The following is a 7,500-nucleotide window of genomic DNA, read 5'->3' on the forward strand; positions in this document are numbered from 1 at the left end:
CCCCAGCCCGCTTCCTCCGGGTTGACCCGGTGGCCGAGCGTCTCGCCGTCCCCGGACGCGGCGAGGGACTGCCTCCCGGCCGTCAGGATCGGGCCCACGGAAGTCTGATTTTAAAAAAAATTGGCCGACGCCACCGCGGAGGGCTACCCGGGCACCCCGGGCCCCGGAGCCGGAAAAGGGAAAAAAAGGATCGGGCCCACTAGAGACATGGACCCGGCCGCCAAGCAGGCCGCCCTGGGCTGACCCTCCCCGGCCGCAGCGAGGGACTGCCTCCCGGCCGACAGGATCGGGCCCCTGGAAGTCTGGGGGTGGGGGGGGGGGAAATCGCCCCACGCCCCCGAGGAGGGCTGCCCGGGCGGGCCTGGCCCCGGAGCTCGGAAAAAAAAAAAGGATCGGGCCCACTAGAGACATGGACCAGGCCGCCCTGGGCTCACCTTCCCCGGCCGCAGCGAGGGACTGCCTCCCGGTCGACTGGATCGGGCCCCTGGAAGTCTGGAAAAAGAAGAATGGAACCTGACGCCTCCGAGGAGGGGGCGCCCAGGGAAGGAGGGAGATCCGGGTTGACCTGCTGACCGGACGGGAAAGAGGCCACCGGGCGTCCCCCCCCTTAAAACCTAGGGGTTGACCTGGTGGCCGGAAAGCGAACCGGCCAGCAGGTGAACCCTTTCGATTCCACGGGTTGACCTGGTGCCCGGGAAGCGAACCGGCCAGCAGGTGAACCCGTTCGATTCCACGGGTTGACCTGGTGCCCGGGAAGCGAACCGGCCAGCAGGTGAACCCGTTCGATTCCACGGGTTGACCTGGTGCCCGGGAAGCGAACCGGCCAGCAGGTGAACCCGTTCGATTCCACGGGTTGACCTGGTGCCCGGGAGGGGACTCTGAAAATTTTTCAGCCCTTTCGACTCGGGGTTGACCTGGTGGCCGAGAGGGGACTCGCACGGCAGGCAAGCCGCCCTGGGCTCACCCTCCCCGGCCGCAGCGAGGGACTGCCACCCGGCCGACTGGATCGGGCCCCTGGAAGTCTGGAAAAAAGAATGGAACCTGACGCCTCCGAGGAGGGGGCGCCCAGGGAAGGAGGGAGATCCGGGTTGACCTGCTGACCGGACGGGAAAGAGGCCACCGGGCGTCCCCCCCCTTAAAACCTAGGGGTTGACCTGGTGGCCGGAAAGCGAACCGGCCAGCAGGTGAACCCGTTCGATTCCACGGGTTGACCTGGTGCCCGGGAAGCGAACCGGCCAGCAGGTGAACCCGTTCGATTCCACGGGTTGACCTGGTGCCCGGGAAGCGAACCGGCCAGCAGGTGAACCCGTTCGATTCCACGGGTTGACCTGGTGCCCGGGAGGGGACTCTGAAAATTTTTCAGCCCTTTCGACTCGGGGTTGACCTGGTGGCCGAGAGGGGACTCGCACGGCAGGCAAGCCGCCCTGGGCTCACCCTCCCCGGCCGCAGCGAGGGACTGCCTCCCGGTCGACTGGATCGGGCCCCTGGAAGTCTGGAAAAAAGAATGGAACCTGACGCCTCCGAGGAGGGGGCGCCCAGGGAAGGAGGGAGATCCGGGTTGACCTGCTGACCGGACGGGAAAGAGGCCACCGGGCGTCCCCCCCCCCTTAAAACCTAGGGGTTGACCTGGTGGCCGGAAAGCGAACCGGCCAGCAGGTGAACCCGTTCGATTCCACGGGTTGACCTGGTGCCCGGGAAGCGAACCGGCCAGCAGGTGAACCCGTTCGATTCCACGGGTTGACCTGGTGCCCGGGAAGCGAACCGGCCAGCAGGTGAACCCGTTCGATTCCACGGGTTGACCTGGTGCCCGGGAAGCGAACCGGCCAGCAGGTGAACCCGTTCGATTCCACGGGTTGACCTGGTGCCCGGGAGGGGACTCTGAAAATTTTTCAGCCCTTTCGACTCGGGGTTGACCTGGTGGCCGAGAGGGGACTCGCACGGCAGGCAAGCCGCCCTGGGCTCACCCTCCCCGGCCGCAGCGAGGGACTGCCACCCGGCCGACTGGATCGGGCCCCTGGAAGTCTGGAAAAAAGAATGGAACCTGACGCCTCCGAGGAGGGGGCACCCAGGGAAGGAGGGAGATCCGGGTTGACCTGCTGACCGGACGGGAAAGAGGCCACCGGGCGTCCCCCCCCCCTTAAAACCTAGGGGTTGACCTGGTGGCCGGAAAGCGAACCGGCCAGCCGGTGAACCCGTCCGATTCCACGGGTTGACCTGGTGGCCGGGAAGCGAACCGGCCAGCAGGTGAACCCGTTCGATTCCACGGGTTGACCTGGTGCCCGGGAGGGGACTCTGAAAATTTTTCAGCCCTTTCGACTCGGGGTTGACCTGGTGGCCGAGAGGGGACTCGCACGGCAGGCAAGCCGCCCTGGGCTCACCCTCCCCGGCCGCAGCGAGGGACTGCCACCCGGCCGACTGGATCGGGCCCCTGGAAGTCTGGAAAAAAGAATGGAACCTGACGCCTCCGAGGAGGGGGCGCCCAGGGAAGGAGGGAGATCCGGGTTGACCTGGTGACCGGACGGGAAAGAGGCCACCGGGCGTCCCCCCCTTAAAACCTAGGGGTTGACCTGGTGGCCGGAAAGCGAACCGGCCAGCCGGTGAACCCGTCCGATTCCACGGGTTGACCTGGTGGCCGGGAAGCGAACCGGCCAGCAGGTGAACCCGTTCGATTCCACGGGTTGACCTGGTGCCCGGGAGGGGACTCTGAAAATTTTTCAGCCCTTTCGACTCGCGGTTGACCTGGTGGCCGAGAGGGGACTCGCACGGCAGGCAAGCCGCCCTGGGCTGACCCTCCCCGGCCGCAGCGAGGGACTGCCTCCCGGCCGACAGGATCGGGCCCCTGGAAGTCTGGGGGGGGGGGGGAATCGCCCCACGCCTCCGAGGAGGGCTGCCCGGGCGGGCCTGGCCCCGGAGCTCGAAAAAAAAAAAAAGGATCGGGCCCACTAGAGACATGGACCAGGCCGCCCTGGGCTCACCCTCCCCGGCCGCAGCGAGGGACTGCCTCCCGGCCGACTGGATCGGGCCCCTGGAAGTCTGGGGGGGGGGGGAAATGGAACCTGACGCCTCCGAGGAGGGGACGCCCAGGGAAGGAGGGAGATCCGGGTTGACCTGGTGACCGGACGGGAAAGAGGCCACCGGGCGTGCCCCCGTTAAAACCCCTAGGGGTTGACCTGGTGGCCGGAAAGCAAACCGGCCACTGGGTAGGCCGGTCGGCAACCTAGGGGTTGACCTGGTGGCCGGGAAGCGAACCGGCCAGCAGGTGAACCCGTCCGATTCCACGGGTTGACCTGGTGCCCGGGAGGGGACTCTGAAAATTTTTCAGCCCTTTCGACTCGGGGTTGACCTGGTGGCCGAGAGGGGCCTCGCACGGCAGGCAAGCCGCCCTGGGCTCACCCTCCCCGGCCGCAGCGAGGGACTGCCCCTCCCCACCCCCCGGCTGACAGGATCGGGCGCACTGGAAGTCCGGGACAGTATTTTCCCCGACGCCGGGGAGGGCGGGCGGAGGGGCTCTGGCGGCCAGCCCGGGCCCCGGAGCTCGAAAAGGAAAAAAGGACCGGGCCCGCGAGAGACGGGGGCCCTGCCGCAGGGGGGGGGGCAGTCCGACCGGGGCTCACCGTGCGGCAGGCCCGGGCGTCGGCAGGGGAAAGCGGGCGAGGAGGCGCGGGGCCGGGTGCCTACGGCCATACCGGACCGAACGCCCCCGATCCCGTCCGATCTCGGAAGGTAAACCGTCCCGGGCCTGGCTAGTACTTGGATGGGTGACCGCCTGGGAATCCCAGGTGCCGTAGGCAGCTTTTCCCGGTCCGAGTCAGCTCTCTCTCCTTTTCTGGGGGGGAAGGAGAGGGGGGGACGGGCCGGAAAGCCCCTCGTCGCTCCTGCCGAGTCGGAGGTCGCGGCCGCAGGTCACGGGTCTGGGCGCCTGGGGTCCGGCTCCCCACCCACCCGGCTTCCTCCGCGGAGGACCCCCCCCGGGGCCACCGAAGCCGCTGGGGGAGACGCCGGGCATGGGGCGGACTGGCCCGGACCCTCCCGGCCGCCGGCCCGCAGGTCCGCCCCGAATCCCCCCCCGCGGCCACCCAGGCCAGGCCTGGCCAGGCGGGACGGACGGCGGGTGTCCAGCGCCCAGCGGCTTCCTCCAGCGGGGACCCACGGACCCCAAAGCCGCAGGGGGAGGCCCCGGGCCTGGGACGGACTCGCTCGGACCCCCTGCGCCCGGCCGCCGGCCCGCGGGACCGCCCCGAATCCCCCCGCGGCCACCCAGGCCAGGCCTGGCCAGGCGGGACGGACGGCGGGTGTCCAGCGCCCAGCGGCTTCCTCCAGCGGGGACCCACGGACCCCAAAGCCGCAGGGGGAGACCCCAGGCCCGGGACCGACTCGCTCGGACCCCCCGCCTCCCCTGCGCCCGGCCGCCGGCCCGCGGGACCGCCCCGAATCCCCCCGCGGCCACCCAGGCCAGGCCTGGCCAGGCGGGACGGACGGCGGGTGTCCAGCTCCCAGTGGCTTCCGCCAGCGGGGACCCACGGACCCCAAAGCCGCAGGGGGAGGCCCCGGGCCCGGGACGGACTCGCTCGGACCCCCCGCCTCCCCTGCGCCCGGCCCCCGGCCCGCGGGACCGCCCCGAATCCCCCCGCGGCCATCCAGGCCAGGCCTGGCCTGGCGGGCCGGTGTGCAGCTCCCCCGGGCTTCCTCCCCCGACGACCCGCGCCCCCCTGAGCCGCAGGCGGAGACCCCGGCCCCGGGGCGGACCGGCCCGGGCTCGCCCGAGCCCCCTGCGCCCGGCCCGCAGGACCGCCCCCCCGAATCCCCCGGGAGAGGCCCGGCCTGCACGCCACTGACGACCCGCGGCCCCCAAAGTCGCAGGAGGCGCCCCCCCCCCCCGGTTAGCCCCGTCTCGCTCCGCGCCCCCCGCCCCTCGCTGCCGGGACCGGGCGCCGCCCCAGAGTCAGCCGCAGCCGGCCGGCCTGAGAGCTGCCCTCCTGTGGACGACGGTGAGTTTACCTTGATACTAACCGGCCGTCAGCCAGGTCAACCCCATTGCTAGACTGGGGTGGACCTGGTGGCCGAGTGGGGACTTGGAACATTTGACAGCTGCTTCCCGGGGCTTGACCGGTTGTCCTGAACGCCCCCCACCCCCACCCCCAGCCCCCGGCTCCTGCTCCCCTCTCCCCAGCCTCGGTGCTCCGCTCCCTGCCTCGGAGGCTGCCTCTCTGCGGCGCCTGCATCGCCTCCGAGGACGCGCACCCTCCGGAGGCTGGACGTAAACCCACCACTGCCGCCGACCCGGCTCTCCGAGGGACGACTGTGAGGCCCCCCACCCCACCCCACCCCCGGACCGCCCTGGGGACGACTGCTAAGCCTCCCCCACCGGACCGCCCGGGGGAAGACTGCGACGCCTCCCGCCAGGCCCCCACCCAGCCTGGGGGAAGACTGCTAAGCCTCCCCCCCACACACACACACACACACTGTCGGGGGATGACGATTAAGCCTCTCCCGGACTGCCCGGGGGAAGACTATTAAGCCTCCCCTGGAACCACTATTAAGCCTGCCCCCGGAGTCCTCGGGGGATGACTGCTAAGCCTCCCCCACCGGACCACCCGGGGCAAGACTGCTAAGCCTCCCTCCCACACACACACACACTGTCAGGGGAGGACTATTAAGCTTTCCCGCTGGAGCGCCCGGGGCGGACGACTGTTAAGCCTGCCCCCGGAGTCCTCGGGGGAGGACTATTAAGCTTTCCCCCCTGGAGCGCCCGGGGGGGGGGGGGGGGGGACGACTATTAAGCCTGGCCCCCGGAGTCCTCGGGGGACGACTATTAAGCCTCCCCCGGACCTGCTCCCTCTCGACTATTAAGCCCCCCCTCTGCGGTCCTCAGCACCACTGCCGCGCTGCCCTGGGAGTGGGGTGACATCCGGTCCGGAAAGCAAACCGGCCACCAGGTCAACCCGTCGAATCCAATGGGTTGACCTGGTGGCCGGAAAGCAAACCGGTCGCCAGGTCAACCCGTCGAATCCAATGGGTTGACCTGGTGGCCGGAAAGCAAACCGGCCGCCAGGTCAACCCAGTAGATTCAGCGGGTTGACCTGGTGGCCGAACGGGGACTTTGAAAATTTGACAGCCGCTTCCCGGGGGTTGACCTGTTGTCCCGGTGGGGACTTTGAACATTTGACAGCCGCCTCCCAGGGCTTGACCTGTTGTCCCGGTGGGGACTTTGAACATTTGACAGCCGCCTCCCAGGGCTTGACCTGTTGTCCCGGGGGGGACTTTGAACATTTTACAGCCGCTTCCCGGGGCTTGACCTGGTGGCCGAGTGGGGACTTTGAACATTTGACAGCCGCTTCCCGGGGGTTGACCTGTTGTCCTGAACGCCCCCCACCTCCCCCCCCCCGGCTCCTGCTCCCCACTCCCCAGCCTCGGTGCTCCGCTCCCTGCCTCGGAGGCTGCCTCTCTGCGGCGGCTGCATCGCGTCCGAGGACGCTCACCCTCCGGAGGCTGGATGTAAAGCCTGACACCCGCCACCGCCGCCGACACGGCTCTCGGAGGGACGACTCTGAGGCCTCCCCCCACCCCCGGACCGCCCTGGGGACGACTGCAAAGCCTCCCCCCCGCCCACACCCACACCCACACTGTCGGGGGATGACTCTTAAGCCTCTCCCGGACTGCCTGGGGAACGACTATTAAGCCTGCCCCCCCCGGAGCACTCGGGGGACGACTATTAAGCCTCCCGCGGACTGCCCGGGGGATGACTATTAAGCCTCCCCTGGAAGGACTATTAAGCCTCCCCCGGACTGGCCGGGGGACGCCTATTAAGCCTATCCTCGGGGGAGGACTATTAAGCTTTTCCCCCTGGAGCGCCCGGGGGGACGACGATTAAGCCTGGCCCCCGGAGTACCCGGGGGACGACTATTAAGCCTCCCCCGGACTGGCCGGGGGACGACTATTAAGCCTCCCCCGGACCTGCTCCCTCTCGACTATTAAGCCCCCCTCTGTGGTCCTCAAGACCACTGCCGTGCTGCCCTGGGAGTGGGGTGACACCCGGGCCGGAAAGCAAACCGGCCACCAGGTCAACCCGTCGAATCCAATGGGTTGACCTGGTGGCCGGAAAGCAAACCAGCCGCCAGGTCAACCCGTCGAATCCAATGGGTTGACCTGGTGGCCGGAAAGCAAACCGGCCGCCAGGTCAACCCAGTAGATTCGACGGGTTGACCTGGTGGCCTTAAAGCACGACTCTTAAGCCTGCCTCCTGGAGCGCTCGGAGGACGACTATTAAGCCTCCCCCGGACTGGCCGGGGGACGACTATTAAGCCTCCCCCGGACCTGCTCCCTCTCGACTATTAAGCCCCCCTCTGTGGTCCTCAAGACCACTGCCGTGCTGCCCTGGGAGTGGGGTGACACCCGGGCCGGAAAGCAAACCGGCCACCAGGTCAACCCGTCGAATCCAATGGGTTGACCTGGTGGCCGGAAAGCAAACCAGCCGCCAGGTCAACCCGTCGAATCCAATGG

The 7,500-nt window shown here is 68.9% G+C and overlaps 1 non-coding gene across 1 annotated transcript; it reads left to right on the plus strand.

Annotated features, from left to right (window-relative positions):
• Nucleotides 1-3,672: 3,672 nt before the first annotated feature.
• On the plus strand, nt 3,673-3,791 carry LOC135977590 (5S ribosomal RNA). Its single transcript, XR_010595025.1, has one exon. It is a non-coding gene; the product is annotated as a 5S ribosomal RNA (ribosomal RNA).
• Nucleotides 3,792-7,500: the final 3,709 nt, after the last annotated feature.

This window comes from Chrysemys picta, unplaced genomic scaffold, assembly GCF_011386835.1.
Source record: "Chrysemys picta bellii isolate R12L10 unplaced genomic scaffold, ASM1138683v2 scaf4, whole genome shotgun sequence".
Lineage (NCBI taxonomy): Eukaryota > Metazoa > Chordata > Testudines > Emydidae > Chrysemys > Chrysemys picta.